Consider the following 9,097-nt stretch of genomic DNA (forward strand, 5'->3'; position numbering starts at 1 on the left):
ATTCAGTCCTATATCAAGTGTGATATCTGCTAGTTTATCAGTTACATTTTATTTCCTTGTTTTAACACACAGCAGGTACATCTACATGTACTGTTCTCATGGAATAATAAACTCCAGTCCATATTGAGCCAGAGTTTATTGCTCTTGCGCACTGTGTTTGCATGTGTGCCTTGGACTTCAGGACATTGAGCCAGGTTGGAGAAGCCCCAACTGTTAGGTGGCCTAGGGTGTCAGCCTACTCTGACCCAGGTCAACATGCTGTAGAGGCGCTGGCTGGGCACGAGGGTGCTCCAGTGTGGGACTAGCTGGCAGGCAGCCCCTGCCTGACGCACTCATGCGCCAGCCAGCCCCATCAGCGTCTACACAGTACACATGCATTGCGGTGGAATACATAATTCAGCCAACCTACAGCAGAGTTAGTTAGTTTACTCCATCTTAATAGCACTGCACATGTAGATGCTGAGACTTACTGCAGAGCTAATTAGACAGCTCCGCAGTAAACATTGCATGTAGATGCTCCCTGCATGCGTGATTTTGATGCAGTGCTCTTAATATAGTGCCTAGTTTGAGGGTCGTTCTGAGGAGGGTAGGACATGGATGTTACATTATAGGCGATAGACTCAAAGTCCAAGAACTCTGAAGGATTTAAAACAATGTCTAATAATACATCAGGATGAACTGTATTGGCATAAAGAGAGAGAGAGAGAGCAAGAATGAGCAGTAATAATCTTGTGCAACTTACAAGTGTGCGCGCTCAGAGAAGGTGGTTTTTTCTCTCCATTGTCCAGTGGTCCTCTTCCCTCGTCCACCCCACCTTTTCTTTCTCTCTTTCTCTGTCATCATTGATAATATTTTATTATCTAAAGTAAAAGTGACATCCTTAAGACGCACCCATACTTTGTCAAACCTTGCACTGCTGCCATTTTTGTAGGGAAGGAGCGGATCCGGCAGGAGAGAAACAAGTAAGTGCTATGGTAAGCAGGTTTGATGCAGGATGCAGTAAGGTTATGCAGCATTTCAGTAGTAGGTTGTGGTATGGTGTTGTTTGGGTTAGATTTTTGGCTGTGTAAATCATACAGACGACTAGTAAGGTAAATATTTTACCAACCCCAGAAACAAGAGCTGATACTGTGGTCCACATTTCTAAACAGATTTTTAACACTTAGGCACTTCAATTTAAATATTTTGGTTCAGGGTTTTGCACTGTTATTTTGACCAAGCAGTTACAGTTTGCCAATCAGAAAACAATGCCAGCCAAGGAAGGAGAAAGGCTCCCAGAGAATTTATTTTGTCTCTGCTTTGAGATATTTTAACTACTTCACAAATTTGGTCACTAGTTTTTTGTGTGCCGTTCCCATAGAAGGTGTTTTACTGCTGGAGTCTGGAGTACACAGCACCTCTGAGGGCAGAGTGTGGCTATGTAATGTTCATCTGAGCCCAGGAAACAATTCAAGTGAAAGCTGTGCAATAATGTGCAGGTGCTGTATAAAGTATTAACAGGTGTAGCAGTGCCAGGATTTCTTACAGTTCAGGTATATATACAAGACCAGGTGGGATTCATCTAGTGGCCACTCTGGTCTTCCCTCTGCTTCCAGTGGCAAGAGGGGCAGAGCTGTGGCATATTCAGTCAAATTCTGGAAGTCAGCCCACAGCACCAATGGCTAAGTTGAGTGTTGTGATGAAAGGGGACCCATTCCAGGGTATAGTGGCAGTGAGGCCATTCTGTCCCTCTTAGTGCTCAATTAGGACCCCTCCATCAGCTGAGGGCAACAGCTATGCCATTTCCACATCCCCCACAGCTAGCTCTTCCTGTAACTGGGAGGTACAGACCTCTTGTGTGGCAGCTAAGAACTGTCCTAAATATGTTTCAGGGAAGCATGGGGCTGGATCCAGCCTAGGGACATATGGTGAAGTGTGCATAAATACACTGACAGCCTGGGTCACAGCTGTGGTCTATCCTGCCCAGCATCCTGCCTCTACCAGTTTCCACTCTAATCCCACAAGCCACCAGGGATGCCATAGACTGCATGGGCGTGTATCTGGCTTGCTTTATTGACTCTCCCAGTATCTGCCTTTTCTGTGGACAGAGAAAGACCCTGGCACATGCCTGCATTGAGTGCTTCAGACTACTGCCTCCCTCACCCCGCTTCTACAGAAACCTCCTCCTGAGGTTTTGGCTGACCTTCTCCCCATACCTTTTATTTTAGGCACTCCCCATTCATGCTCCCACCAAACCTTGGGACCTCCTGGTCAACCTCCTCCTGGCTGTGCCTAAACTTGCCTTCCACCTGGCCAGTGGGAACACAGGCAACTGTGGAACTGTTCTCCTGCCATTCCTCTGAGCTTGTCTCTGAGGAGAGGTTCATTTGGCAGTGTCCATAGGCTCCCTTGGACACATTTAAGGGGTGTTGGGTGCCGGCTTGTGTTTTCTCCTTGGTGCCCCAACCCCTTCGAACCCTAGTTATTAACCTGTGACCTTCACTCCCATCCCTCTTTTCTATTTTGTTGTCCCAAGTATTGTATTACTGTGTGCTTAGACCCCTTTGAGTAAGGGAGGTTTATAGTTTCCTGGTGGGCTTAGGCCCACTGACCCCATGCAGTAAATAGGTCTGCATCTGCCAATGGATGATAACAAATGCCTCAGAGGAAACTGTATGAATCCCTGCAGTTATGGCATAGCTTGCTTCCAGGGAAAGCCTCCTGCAAAGGTCTGTATGCTCCCTTTTGAAAGACGTAATCTGACCTTAGAGGAAGCACAGCTCTGCTTCTTCTCTGCTTAATTCCAAATTTAATTGACTCCAGACCCTTTTGTAGGACATGGGTGCCTAAAAAAGTTGGTGGATGCAGGTGTAATCTCTGCTTCTTTATGCACAGCAAGCTCTACTCATTCACCTTGTCAAGGATAGATCTCAACAAGCTTTGGATCACGTACATACATGCCACAAACTATTTGTATGGAACATGTGAAAAGAAAACATGGGCATGCAAAACATAATTTATTGAGCAAACCTTTCTGTTTTAGCAAAATCAATTTTTATGGGTTCCACAGTATGGCTCCCAGATGCAACTGGGAAAAGTGTTGGGCCACATTCAAATTAGCCTTATTGTTTCATAATATCTTACTGGCGTACAAGGTTAATTAGTACCATGGGCAATATGCATTATTCATCACAGCTATCAAGCTTTTATTCTGTTGGGTGTCTATGTGCTGCAGATTGTTTCATTTAGAGTAACAAATCCTTGATATACTATTGTCAGATTTAATCCTGCTGAATCATATTTGTGATAGATAAATTACGTCGGGAGCTTTGCATTGTCTGAAAACAACATTTTGGGTGCCAAAAGAAGAGTTGCAGTTTTAGGTATGAATACGGAAGGATATTTTTGTTTAAAACCTAGACTTTCTAGAGTTCATGATGTACAAGGTTATTTCATTAACTCACCTCATTCTTGATCCTCAGAGGTCATCCAGTGGTCCAGCTTCACTGAGGTTGACCGTGCAAGGCCACTTTATACCAGGATTGGATCTCATGCTCCTATTGCAGGTGTAAGCTAAACAATTCATGCCATTAGTGTGGCATTTTGGCTGCTTACAGTAACCCACCATCTTCAAGAAATGATAGCTCTCCTTTTTTAACCCTGTTCTTCCTCCTGGAATGTGGAAATATTGCATGTCTGTCTCTCTTAGTAACGTTAAGTATTTTCTGAGTTCAGAGGTCAAGTCATTAGCATTACCTGATACCAGTGTAGCTTTATGAGTCATCCAGCAGTGGGAGTTTTTTAACTATGTTGTGATTCATGTGATCCTTCCTTCCCCCAGAGGCAAAACACTTTACTCTGCAGGGTTCTGCTGCTTTGCCTGACCCGGTGTCCAAGAATCTGAATCACTTCCTACTTCCTGAGGGCTCAGTGCAGCAAGGTGCTGAGTATCTGAAACTCATGTTTAAGTCAGTGGAGTCTGAATGTGCTGTTTGGTCTTGCAGAATTAAGCCCTACATTTGTAAGATGCAGCAAGAAGTCTTCTTTCAGTACCATAAAGCTGTCTTTTTTTTAAGAAAGATATTTGAAAGATCTTTTGGGAGTTTTTTTTTCTGTTATATTTTCTAGTTCTGTGTCTGACGTTTCTCTCTTAAGCTGCTTTCCAGGGGAGGACACAAACAAATGATAGCAGTTCTCTAATTAAAAACCTGCACTTGGTAAACTGCATACCATCTAATTAAAATATATGCTCCCTTGTGCATACATTTGAAAATCAAGAGCAGGCCTTCACTGCTCCTGGAATCTCTTGTCATTGCTTATATTGTGGTAACACTCGAGCTCTCCGTTGAGATCAGCTCCCTTTACAGTAGGTGCTGTACATGCATGTAGGGTGTGTCAGCATGGCATGGCTGGCAAGTCTGAGGATGAGGGCTCCTCAGTACACTGTCCCCACTCCTGCTCACATGTGCCAAAGCTGCAGTTGTGGCAGGGAAGCTATTTTGGGGTGTCCTTTAAAGGCAGGCTCAAGCACATGGAGGACAGGTCTGGAGAGTGACTGCAGGGGCATGCTTCCAGGTTTGAGCAGGGGCAGGCAGGCTCAGAGTGCTGGGAAGGATATAGTGAAAGGCAGTCCATGTCTCAAAAAATTTACAATTTAAATAGGAAACAGATTGAAGGGGAAACCAAGGCACAGGGCAGAGGAAGGGCTTCCTGCTAGAGCTGGGAGTGGGGTCCAGTCTCCCACTGAACACCCTCTTCACTTCTGAGAAATGAGTGGTTCACTAGACGCTTGTCCTGCCCACCCCGCGCCTCAACAAGAGTTTAATTTTTGTTTTGTTATTCTTTTCCTCTTGCAGTGAACATGAAACAGGCATAGAGAACAGACCTGCTGCAAAATGTTGTCATGTATGAGGGCTCAGAAAAGTTTGCACTTACTTCATTGAGAATTTTGGATGAGTAAGACCCTCCAAATTTGGCCTTAAGTCACCTACATTAACTAATTGTTTTTTGTTATGATTGTTATGGAATTTTTGAAGATAGTGTATTCAAAACTACAAGTAAATATCTTCCTGAACCCTGACTCATTTCCTTGCTGCCTGTCTTGGTTCATATGTGTATTGTTTTCAGTTACTGAGTTTCCTTTTTATTGGAAGCTGAGCTCTTGTATTAAACAAATGCAGTGCTTCTAACCTACTTTGGACTGCGACTGGGAGGAATTTCAAACACAAGATTTTGCACTATAACACATAGTGTAGCTTGGATTTTTCCAGACTGAAGAATGAAGTTCTACTGTGATGGAAGCCAATGTTCCTATGGGCTATGGCTACTATAGATGTGCTCTGGGAGGTGGGGGAGGGTAAGCGTCCAAGTGTCATGTGTATCAGCATCCCCACAGTGAAAAAATGGCAGCAGGGTGCGCCCCACCGCCATTTTTCCAGCGCAGGGACACTGATGCACATGATGCTGGAGGCTGCTGCAGCATGTTTATTTCCATGCTCAGACTTGATTAATCGAGTCTGCTCTGACACACTGGATTTACAATGCGTGAGAGCAGCTGCCCTGCATGTGTGTACGTGCCATATGTGTCTGGAGGTTATAAGAGGGTTTGGAAATACATTCTTAGTGAGTGCAGTGATTGAAAAGAAAGGGGGTATATTATTGATTGAAGGAGTATAGTTTTTTTTTATTGAAAGGGAAGCTAGACTAGCAGTAACTATATGTAACCTCTGAAGTGTAGTTCTCAGACTGATATAAAACATTGAGCTGGCTTCTGGCTGCAGATACTCAGTGGAGAATTTCCCTGGTGGAAAGGAACTCACTGCAAATACAAGGCCAGAGAAACCAATTCCTGGGCCATCCACTGTCTTACGGGGTTATGTCAGGGGAGAAGGAGGGCTGTCAGAGATAAGACAAGTAAAGCTTTGTCCTGCTCTATCCATCCTTTTCTGGCACGAGGCTTTCCGTGACTTTGCATGAGTGATTTAAATTAGAGTAACCTCTAGGCTCCATCACCTATGCCAGGTTAAGACAGGACAAGCCAGGGACCAGTAATTGACTCTCTGATATCTCTTCCCCTATTCTCTCTGCCAAGCTGAGCATTGAATTGATTTCTCTATCAGTCCTAAAGGTTTCAGTTGGAGTGCTTGTGGTGTAAGGTACCATTTGAAGGAAATGTACATAAGAAGCTGGTGCTGGAGTTGAAGGTCCATGGGGCAGGCACCATTTTATTGTTAAGTATGTATAACAAGCTGTCGATTTTTGCGTAAGCCCTTTGGACACTACCTAATGCATATAAGAAATAATAATGTTGTCATAAAGGGAGAAGGGTTTATTCTAGCAGGGCTTTGTAAGGTTTAAATGCTGTGCCTCACAGTAAAACTTCCTCGCCCCAGCAGAATTACCCTTAAGGTTCCCATGCTGCACTGGGTAGGTGACCTCCTAAGCCAGAAACAGTATAGTTGCTTTTATTTTGCATTTTAGGCGGGCTAATTAGGTCCCCTGCATCATGTGGACATGGCTCCACTGGTTCTGGTTTAGGAAGCAGCCCACGCAGAGCAGCATGATGTGCTTGCAGGCGCTGCTGTTGGCCACAGTGAGTGTTACCATTTAGATGTGTTTAAAATGACAGCCATACAAAATACCCACACTTTAAAAATTATTTTCCAAGCAAAGATCTAAGTTGCTTTGTGGTTACAATTCCCTTCAACTCCCCTGGGGCTAGAGCATAGTAGCACAAGACATGTATAATAGACTTTCAATTGCAATGTATAATAGACTCACACTTGGAGTTGAAAACTATGGCCCTCTTCCCCCCTCCTTCTCCTCCATTTTTTTTTAAGGGTGACAAGATTTTAGAAAAAAAGATAGTTATTATTTTTTTTCCTTTGCTATTATGGACTCAGTTTAAAACAGGTTGTTAAGATGCCTTTCAGCAAGCCCTGGTGTGCCAGTTCTACATTAAACTGCATTTGTAAGTAATTTAGTCTGCTTCATATTAAAGCATAATGGTGATGCACGTAGTATTTGCTTAAAAGTTGATTATAGGCAGTGGAATAAAAAGTAAATTGTACCTAAATTATAATTATGTAAATTATATCAGAAGGGGAATGGCTTTGTCTTCTTTGTCTCTAAGCATCTCATCAATAACTTATGAGGTTCAATAAATGTGAAGTAAACTATTATATATGATACTTTGTTATCCTGTATTATGACACAAAAAAAATAGTTTTTTGCCTTTATTATTCCTGAGGACAGAAAAAAAATGCAACAATCAGTGCTTTGTAAATTACTCAGAAATATACTGCCTAGTTATAATGCAGATAAATGGATAAATGTGGTTGAAAGTTTTAATTAAGGAAAATCTCCTGCAGATTCTAAGTCTGTAGATACCTAAAAAGCTAAAGGGGTAAAAAGAACTGTATCACTGCTGAATAACAGAGTGCCTTTCTTGCTCCCACCTTCACCCCATTTTCTCAGTTTTACAAGAAATAAAACACTACTTTGGAAGCAGGATTTACTAGAATGTAACACAATCCATTATTATTCCAGAGAAAATGTTATTTTCTCATGTTTGGATTTTTTCTACATCTAAAGGGTACAGACAGAAATTACACTTGTTGCATGATTGGCCCCCTGGAAGCACTCTACAACCATGCCAACACGTGCATGGCTGCAGAGTGGTTTAAAAGTAGCCAATAGTGTGACAAATTAGCCCTCATTTGATGAGGAATCAGATGAAGGTGTTCTGCTTTGGAGCATCTTAAGGACCTTCTGTTCCCTAGGGTAAATCTGTTTCATGATCAGGGCTGGGCTGATGCCCTGATCCTTTCCCATCTTCAGCCTGCAACATTTACTTAAGTTTAGGAAGTTCTGCTTCTGATTATGTCTTCTTCCTAGCAAGTGTAACTACTTTCCCTGTATTTCTGCTGTTTTTAAATGACCAATTATCTTAACAGCAGTTAGTTGTAGTAGGAATCAAAAAATGTGATTTGTGATTCAAGAATGAGTCTCAGTAGGATAGTATACAAATAAATATAGTTCTGTGAAACAGGGGTAGATTTCCAAGAGGATAAATGGATGCTGTGTACCTGAACTTTCACCAGGACTTATGCATCTACCTGTACTTTCATAACAGTACATTTTAAATGGAGAAAATATTTGCCTACTAGAATGGGTCCTTTTTTCATGCTCTGCCCTTCCTGCTCGATCATATTACTAAGGTAAATAATCCTGCTGTGTGCCCTGCATGATCCAGGAAGAGGACCCCAGTGGGGACAAGCAGAGCGCCTTCAAATGTTAAATATTTTACGTAATTAGTGATGCAGTGTGAGCACTGTCAGTACAGAAACAAGCAGAATAGAAAGTGGCTCAATATCATGATGCTCTGCTTTGTACTTCTTTCTACAAGTAGTGGGATTCCTAACTATATTTACTCTTTAGTGGTAAGATGGTGTTAATAAGCCTCTTCAGGACTGATAATGCATTGGGCACAAATTCAACAAGGTACTTAAACACATATCTAAATTTAAGGATGTGCATGGGACTACTTCAACATATTATTAGTCCCACGTATATACTTGCAGTTAACCATGTGTTTAAATACCTTACTGAATCGGAACCTACGGGTGGTAGGAGAAACCTCCCCCTGCAGTATAGTAGGGAGGAAAGAAGAAATTATTATAATGACAGAGAAACACATGGACTGAAAAATTATAGTGTGGAATAGTTTCATAGTAGGTAGGGTCAGAAGGGACCTGAGCAGATCATCAAGTCTGACTCCCTGCCATGGCAGGAAAGAGTACTGGGATCAAACAGCCCCAGCGAGATGATTGTCAAGTCTTGTCTTAAAGACCCCCAGGGTAGGAGCCAGCACCACTTCGCTTGGAAGTTGGTTTCAGATCCTAGCCACCCTGACAGTGAAGTAGCACGTCCTGATGTCTGATCTGAATTTACCCTCTGCCAGCTTGTGACCGTTATTTCTAGTCACTCCTGGTAGTGCTCGGGGGAAGAGGGACTTCCCCAGTGCCTGCTGGTCCCCTCTGACTAGTTTGTAAATGGCCACTAGATCCCCCCTCAGCCTTCTCTTATGGAGGCTGAACAGGTTCAGGTCTCATAGCAT

General features: G+C 42.9%; 1 protein-coding gene across 7 annotated transcripts in view; it reads left to right on the forward strand.

Moving 5' to 3' along the window:
* EPHA5 (EPH receptor A5) overlaps positions 1–9,097 on the forward strand; it is a 369,106-nt gene that overhangs the window by 78,819 nt on the left and 281,190 nt on the right. The window lies entirely within an intron of this gene.

Source organism: Gavialis gangeticus, unplaced genomic scaffold (assembly GCF_001723915.1).
Source record: "Gavialis gangeticus isolate Ggan-Ray unplaced genomic scaffold, GavGan_comp1, whole genome shotgun sequence".
Lineage (NCBI taxonomy): Eukaryota > Metazoa > Chordata > Crocodylia > Gavialidae > Gavialis > Gavialis gangeticus.